Here is a 9066-nt window from a genome sequence, read left to right as displayed (position 1 = left end):
CCAAGATTTCACTTGATCATAATGAGTGGAGAACTTAGAGTGAACAAATTCAAAGTATAGAGACTACAGTCGACTGCCAGCAGTCCACCATAGTCTCGGGGACTACACCCAGTGGGTGCACTCAGCATGTCCCCACCAATCCAAACAGTCAATCGACACACCTAGTGGATGTACAGATACTAAGATCTTCAGAAAGAAGAGTTTTCAGGTACCATATCCTAACAGAACAAGTGGTGATCGACTAACCTGAACATTTCTCTAAAGAGCTGAGCTTGCATCATAATCTGCTTGGCTGGCGTCTCGGATCGCCTTCACCTGCTCCATCATGACCCCCGCCTGACGTATAGCCTCCTTAGCAGCACTTGCTTGGTCCTTCGGGACATGGTTTGTGGCGAAAAGGGAAGGCGGATCAGCACTCGACGACGAAGGACGGGCACTCGTCAGCGGCACGGCAAAGGACACGGTGGTCCGAGTGACGTTGCCTCCCTCCGGAACCAGCGTCTCAGGTGCTGATACAACGTGAGCAGTCTTACCAGCAGGCGCCTTCTTGTTCCTCCTCTGCCTTAGTGGCTCCTCATCGTCATCATCAGGGAGATCAATGACATGAGGTGGGGCTATAGGAAAGATTCAAAGTTAAAAATGAAGATCCAATTGACCAAAAGCGAAACTACAGAGATCATACCAGGGTTGCAAGTGGCAGCATCTTCCATTTCTTGGTCCTCGTTCCTGGTTGAGGTTTGAGAGGTAGCAGCACTGCAGATTCCAGAAATCAGTCGGTTAGCCAACGAGTCAATCAAGAGTTTATTCATGCCAAACAAGAAAACACAAGTCCTGTTATTACCCGGAAATAGTGGGAATCACCATCCTCATCTTCGGCAGGGCCTTCGTCGCCTTTGATGACGTCGCTCGGAGTTGTTTCAGCGCTTTCTCAGTCGGCACCGGAGAGGTCGTCCGAGGGCGTTTCGTCAACTGTCCAACAGGCACAGTCGCTTTGCCACGCTCGACTGCAGGGTCATTGGCGAGCTTGGATCGCCTTTCAGTGCGGGGAGGGACAATTTCCTCCTCCTCTTCCTCCTCCTCCTCTTCACCAGAGCCGTCGTCTTCTTCATCCTCCTCACCATCAGATTGCCACTCCTCCTGACTTTCACCTCCACTCCCTTCCTCCTCCTCGATCTGTTCTTGCACCCCGTTGGGCATCGAGTACATTTCAGTAGTGGCCTAGAAGTCAACAAACAAGACATAAAGTTAGTCGACTGAATTCTAGCAAAACGGAATGAAGGAAGCAGGATCACAGTCGGGGATTCATAATTGGACCTTGTCTGGCTCGTATGATTGATCGAGTGGAGGGATCCTCCTGGCTCCTCGGGGGTTGTCCTTGTTCCCTGTGATGGCAGTCATCCACCTCTCTAGTGTGGCGTCCTCGACCTCCTTCGGGTGGACCCGAGTGGTGTCTTCAGTGCCAGAATACATCCACATCAGATGGTCTTGATATTGAAGTGGTTGGATGTGTCGTCGAAGGAAAACCTCCAGAAGATCCATGCTAGTCACCCCGTCACGGATGAGCTGGACTACACGCTCGACCAACACCTTGACCTGAGCCTTTTCCTCCGGGACCACCTTCAGAGAGGACGGCTTGCTCACTCGATCCATGGAGAAAGGAGGGAGTCCAGTCGACTGCCCTGGCATCGACTGGTCTTGGCAGTAGAACCAGGTCGACTTCCACCCTCAGACCGACTCAGGGAGGACCATGGCTGGAAAAGCACTTTTACTCCTCATTTGAACCCCAAGACCCCCACACATCTGAATCACTTGGGTTTTCTCGTCACTCGGATTGGCCTTTTTCACCGTCTGGGAGCGACATGTGAAAATGTGTTTGAAAAGACCCCAATGCGGCCGACAACCCAAGAAATTCTCACACAAGGACACGAAAGCAGCGAGATAGACGATATAGTTGGGTGTGAAGTGGTGGAGTTGTGCCCCAAAGAAGTTCAGAAATCCCCAAAAGAAAGGGTGGGGCGACAAAGAAAACCCGCGGTCAACGTGAGTGGCTAAGAGGACACACTCACCCTCCTAAGGCTGCGGCTGCCATTCCTTCCCCGGGAGCCTCACTGATCCATGAGGGATCAGTCCTTCATTGGCCAGCTCGTCAAGATCTTTCTGGCGGATGGTCAAGCGGATCCAGTCGCCCTGGATCCAGCCCTGTGGCAGACCAGCCCGCGACGAGGATCCGCCCAGACTAGTCGCCGTTCCCTTCGCCTTCGTCGTCGCCTTCTTCGCCCGCTCCAAAGCCGCCGTCTTCTCCTTCACCATCGTCGCCGGTGAAGCACGCACAAAGCAAAAGCGTTGGATGGTGGCGAGCGCAGCAGATGAATCTGACGAAGAGGGAGAGGAAAATGAGGGCGCACTGTTCAAAAAAAAAACCATCCGGCGCCTTATGCGGGGTTGCTTCCGAGTGGCTGACTGGTAGGCCCGGACGATCCTGTCAAATCCCGAAACAGTCGCGCGCGCGATACATGGCGAAAAGGTGGCGCGAAGATTGAGGCATTCCTGCCTTATCCCATCCGAGTACCGCAGCCTCCTCCGCCTCGCGCGCTTCCCGAAATTCAGATCCCGCTAAATCCGCGAACAGCAGAGCAACTTGTCAGACTGGAGATTTCCTCTGATCCGTCGCTCGGAAATCTCCAAGTACAGAAAAGTCACTCGACGAATACAAAGAATGGATCAAGGTGACTGAAAAAGAATTTGGCGCCGTCATCTAAAGTCATTGATCCAGAACAAGACATACTCATAGCACGAAAAACGGGTCGGGAGAATTCTCAACTCCTTCCTCACTCAAACCTCGATCCATTTGGGGGCTAATGATGAAGCCATGTACCTAGGGTAGGGTCATGGACCTGTCCAAGGTACCCTCCCTAAGGACATCTCTAGAAGAAACTACCTTTCAGTCGACCTGGAAGGATTCCACTTGACGGACTCGAAGACACTCGACCATGAAGCCCCTCACTCGACCACCAGGAGATCTAGAGTCACTCTGCACACAAATGGTCTGTCATTAAGTAGTCTTTATGGTCATGATAGCACTTTATGTATGGTGTTACCAGTAACGCCAGGCCTTAATGTACTTTAAACCCTGCATAACTGAGGGCCGGAGGGGTCTGGCAGACTCTATATAAGCCACCCCCCTCCTCAGTGTAAAGGGTTCGCACCCCTGTAAATCATACGCATATAATCCAGTCGACCACCTCCGGGCTCCGAGACATAGGGCTGTTAATTCCTCCGAGAAGGGCCTGAACTCGTAAATCTCTTGCATATACAACTACTCCATAGCTAGGATCTTGCCTCTCCATACCTACCCCCCTATTCTACTGTCAGGCTTAGAACCACGACAGCTGCTATGGGTTTCTAGCAAGAACCATTCTTACCTACAGCAAAAACCACAATGGTGAATTATCAAGTTTGTTGTTTTAACCTTCTTCAAGGACCGACCACATTCAAATTCGATTCAACTAAAGTAAGAGAAACAGACACCCGCCAGTCACCTTCATGCAAAACCAGTTGCAAGTCAGTCGGTGGAACTGGTCTCATGTGCGTGACATGTAAGGTTGATCCGGGCCGCTTCATCCCACAATGCCGCCGAATCAAAATAAGACGTTGGTGGTAAGCAGTATGAACATCACCGCCCACAACTTCTTTGTGTTCTACTCATGCATATCATCTACGAATAGACCTGGCTCATGATGCCACTGTTGGGAATCATTGCATGGAAAACAAAAAATTCTACGCACATGCAATGATCTATCCATGGATATGCATAGCAACGAGGGGGAGATTGTGTCTACGTACCCTCGTAGACCGTAAGCAGAAGCGTTTCACAACGCGGTTGATGTAGTCAAACTTCTTCACACTTCAACTGATCAAGTACCGAATGCATGGCACCTCCGCGTTCTGCACATGTTCAGATCGGTGACGTCCCTCGCCTTCTTGATCCAGCAAGACATCGAGGTCAACTGATCCCCTACACTTGTAGGTTATGAGAAGACCACGATGAAAATGTTGAGTGGATCTCATATGCATTATTGTTGATCTAACAAAGAGCCCATATTATCTCGTCTTCTCCTTTTGAATAAAATGTTTGTAGATTCCAGCTTAGTCTACGGCACTCTTGCATTATTATTATTTCCATATCATTCGGTCGTGCAAGTGAAAGGCAATAATGATGATATTTGATGAACTAGTTACGGCAGAGAGAAACGGGTATGAACTCAACTTATTCTGTTTTTCTAAATATGTTTAACCTAGTATCCATGATTCAGCATATTATGATCAAACATATTTGCAATGACAACTAGAGATTATAGTTTCTCATGCCATGCCTAAGTATCTAGGAGTGGATAATGATTTATCTTGGATGTCAACATGCATTAAAATGATTGTGATGTAGTATGATGATATTGTATCCTCCTCTGAATGTTTCAAGTGGCTTGACTTGGCACATGTTGATGCATGTAGTTGAATCAAAGCCAACATAGCCTCTACGATATTTATGGTCATGGTGTCCATATCCTACTCATTCTAGTGTTCAATGTTAATTATGCATAACACATTTTAATGACCGTTTTTCCTCTCTAGCTGGCCGCTTCCCAACCTATTTGCTAGCCTTCGCCAATACTAAGTGGGAATACTACTTGTGCATCAAAATCCTAAAACTCAAGTTATCCCAGTTGAGTCCATCATATCTACCTATATGTGGTATTACCCTGCCATTCTGAGTAAATTTGCATGTGCCACCTCTAAAAACTTCAAATAAACATCTGTTTTTGTGTGCCTAGATTGTTCATAGAGTGACGGGGGGTAGTCGGTATCTTCCATGATAAGCGGGTTATTCTCATGATGAATGTTTATTCACTCGTCCTTGCACGAGAGGGGCGGTAATAGTGATTCCCAGTCCCGAATAAAAAATGGCAAATAATTAAACAAAACTCCCCAAGACTTATGTTGGTATGAACGGTACCCCTGGATTCGGCTAGCCATGGATTGTGTTTGTTGGTGGAAGGGGGAGTAAACCTTTACTTTTTATCGCTTGGGAATCGCCACTAATGTGTTTAGCATGGAAGATATTGATAACTTTTGGTCGTGAAGTAAACAGGAAGGGTGCATTTCCCAAATTTTCATTTATCTCTGTTTTAAAAATATGAGCTCTGGCACCACTGCAAATCCCTGCTTCCCTCTGCGAAGGGACTATCTATTTACTTTTATGTTCAGTCATCACCTTCTCAAATAAGCGCCAGAGCTAAGAGCACTATTGTCATCCTCATGCATTGTGCATAGTTAATGTTGGATGCATCATGACTGGATCTTTTCTACCATGAATTACAATATTTAGCCGCTGCTTGGACTTTGAAGGCGCTCTGCATTTATGTTTTGGGGTCTCAGAAAGGGCTAGCGTGATACCATTGTTATCATATTATATCACGGTTGTTTTGACAAAGTGTTGTCATTTGAGATATTTTATTATTGCTCACTAGTTACTTATGCCATTGATATGAGTTAATATAATTTTAAGAGTTATTGTCGACATGGTTAGTCATGATGTTTGTTGAAAACGTGGGTGCTACTTAAGCTTATTTATGTAAACAAGAACAAAAGAGTTCATAAAAGTTTTTATTCTTCACTTTCAGTTTGTCAACTGAATTGCTTGAAGACAAGCAAGGGTTTAAGCTTGGGGGAGTTGATGCGTCTCCATCGTATCTAGTTTTCCTAACGATTTTGCTATTGTTTTGGACTCTACTTTGCATGATTTGAATGAAACTAACTCGGACTGACGTTGTTTTCAGCAGAACTACCATGGTGTTGTTTTTGTGCAGAAATAGAAGTTCTCGGAATGGGACGAAACTTTTTGGAGAATTATTTGAGGATATATAAAAAATACTGGAGCCAAGAACCACCGGAGGGGGGCCCTGGGTGAGCACAACGCACCAGGGCGGCGCCCAGATGGGTTGTGCCCACCTGGTGGCCCTGCAGACCCTCATACGATGCTATAAAATCCTATTTTTGGAGAGAAAAAATGAGGGAGAAAGTTTCATCGCGTTTCACGATATGAAGCCGCCGCCACCTCCTGTTCTTCATCGGGAGGCTAGATCTGGAGCCCGTTTAGGGCTCCGGAGAGGGGGATCTTTGGTCTTAGTCAACCCCAACCCTTCTCCATCACCAATTCCATGATGCTCCCCACCGGGAGTGAGTAATTCCGTTGTAGGCTCGCTGGTCGTTGAGGAGTTGGATGAGATTCATCATGTAATCAAGTTGTTTTGTTAGGTCTTGATCCCTGGTATCCACTATCTTCTGAGGTTGATGTTGTTATGACTTTGCCATGCTTAATGCTTGTCACTTTGGGCCCGAGTGCCATGATTTCTGATCTGAACCGTTTATGTTTTCACCATTATATCTATGTTCTAGATCCGATCTTGCAAGTCATTCACCTATTGTGTGTTATGATCCGTAAACCCCAGCGTGACAGTAATTGGGATACTTTCCGGTGATTACCGTAGTTCGAGGAGTTCATGTATTCACTATGTGTTAATGCTTTGTTCCGGTTCTCTATTAAAAAGAGGCCTTAATATCCCTTAGTTTCCTTATGGACCCCGCTGCCACGGGAGGGTAGGACAAAAGATGGCATGCAAGTTGTTTTCATAAGCACGTATGACTATTTACGGAATACATGCCTACATTATATTTATGAACTGGAGCTAGTTTCGTATCACCCTAGGTTATGACTGTTATATGATGAATATCATCCAACGAATTCACCGATCCAATGCCTAAGAATTTTCCACATATTGTTCTTGCTAAGTTACTACTGTTGTTGCTACTGTTACACTTGCTACAAAATCGTTGCTACCACCGTTACCGTTACTGCTACTATTATCACTGCTATCAAAACTAACATATTACTATGCTACTAATCATATTGCTGAAGATATTTAATCTCTAGGTGTGGTTGAATTGACAACTCAACTGCTAATACTTTTAAATATTCTTTGGCTTCCCTTGTGTCGAATCTATAAATTTGGATTGAATACTCTACCCTCAAAAACTATTGCGATCCCCTATACTTGTGGGTTATCAAGACCTTTTTCTGGCGCGTTGCCGGGGAGCATAGCTATATTTATCAAGTCACTTAAGATTATTATCTATTTATCACTATGAAGAATCTGAAGGATACCAAGACTAAGATATTTCCCTCTAAGACGAGGGGAGGTAAGGAACCGCCATCACACTCTACACTTGATTCACCTTCTATTTTGAGTAAACTTGCAACACCAGCACATGTTATTAATCCTTATATGCCGCAAGTTATTGATGATGCTACTTCTGCTATGAATGATGCTTTGATGATGCTAGTACTATGCTTGATGATGATGTGCCATTAGGTGAATTTCCCCATGAACATATGTAGTCCATATTGGAATCTTTAGATAGAATTATACTCCCTCCGTCTAGAAATATTTTTCAAAGAAATAGATGTATCTAGATGTATTTTAGTTTTAGATACATCTGTTTTCTTCCATTTCCACGACAAGTAATTCCGAGCAGAGGGAGTATTTAGGAATGGAGGGAGTACATGGCATAACCCTCACCTCTGATGGCACATGCACTCTATTTGATGTTCATCCAAAGAGGTTCAAAATAACATTGCAGGAGAGAATGCAGCCATATGGTGACAGTCAATTAACTGAAGCAACTGCCAGCCTTGCAAGAAAGGGAGTAATAGGGGCCTATCATGCCAGGTAAATCGAAGTGCTCTTCATAGAATTGCTACGAAATTCATGTTAATTTCTTGCGAATGAACAAGGTCCTGATTAATTTGGATGAATTTGTTTTTCACACTGCCTAGGCTTAGCAAGGTGGACATGCCTAATATATTATTGTACGAAGCACCATAGCTTTTGCCTCGAAGGAATCATTTTTGCTTGCTTCTTTTTGAGTTTCCAGTTATCCTCTATTTCCTTGCTTCGTTTTTACTGGTTGTGAAGCATTCTTTGCTGTTACCAAATCCATGTTGGAAAGTCTAGATCTATTTGACATAGGCACATTGATTAGCGGGCTTGAACTAGCCATGGTTGAGCAAAATATGTCCCGTTTTAAAGTGTGAGTTTTTAGGTAAGAAACCTGCTAACGAAATGATTTTTGTTGTGATACATAACATGTATTTAAGGTAGCCACTTTTATGTTTAAAACATAACTTACCACATCCACAAACACATTCTCATTGTGCCACCCGTTACGATCAATTAATCGAATCTGATGGTTATTTTGTTGCGCTAAAGTCTTTTTGTTGTTATTTCCCTTTTATGACTTTTGATTTGTTCCTACTTACTAATCTACTGACTTTTTTTTATAATCTTCAAAGTACTTTTGTATTAGGACACTCTTACATCCATTTTTGTACAACTTTATAGTTTTGGTTTTCTTTTTTTCTTTCTCTTGCAAGGTTAGGGGTCTTATATTCTTGTTAACCTGTGAATGGTAGTAAAGATTCTCTTGCGGGTCACATAGCACATATAAGCGTATCTCCCGTTACAAAGCACGTACAGTACAATTTTTCTAATAAATATTCTCGTAAAAATGCAATTGGGAAGGTCGTTTATAAGCATTGTTATAGATCTTGTAATCAAGCAGCTCATGTGCTAGCTCATTTCAGTTACTGTAATAAGACTTCATTTAGTTGGTTGGATGAGCCCCTGACTTTATTGTCAGGAAGCTCGTAGACGATGTAAACATTATTTAAGTTTTAATAAAGCTAGCCATAATGGCCTTCCCTCAAAAAGAAAAAAAAATAGATGACTCAACTTTGTACTAAATTTAGTATAAAGTTAATATAAAATTGGGTCATCTATTTTGAAACGGAGGGAGTATATACTACACAATTAATTTAGATCTCATTAAAATCGATTCCAAACGGACGTGTACGGTGCAAGTGCCGTGGACGGTACCCGTCTCCTCGCGCTCTCTGTGGCGCAAATCAAACCTCCTCCGTAAGAAGCCAAGCGAGGTGGGACTCCACTGTAA

The sequence above is a fragment of the Triticum dicoccoides genome, chromosome 1B (assembly GCF_002162155.2).
Source record: "Triticum dicoccoides isolate Atlit2015 ecotype Zavitan chromosome 1B, WEW_v2.0, whole genome shotgun sequence".
Classification (NCBI taxonomy): domain Eukaryota; kingdom Viridiplantae; phylum Streptophyta; class Magnoliopsida; order Poales; family Poaceae; genus Triticum; species Triticum dicoccoides.
Note: the sequence above shows the minus strand (reverse complement) of the source record.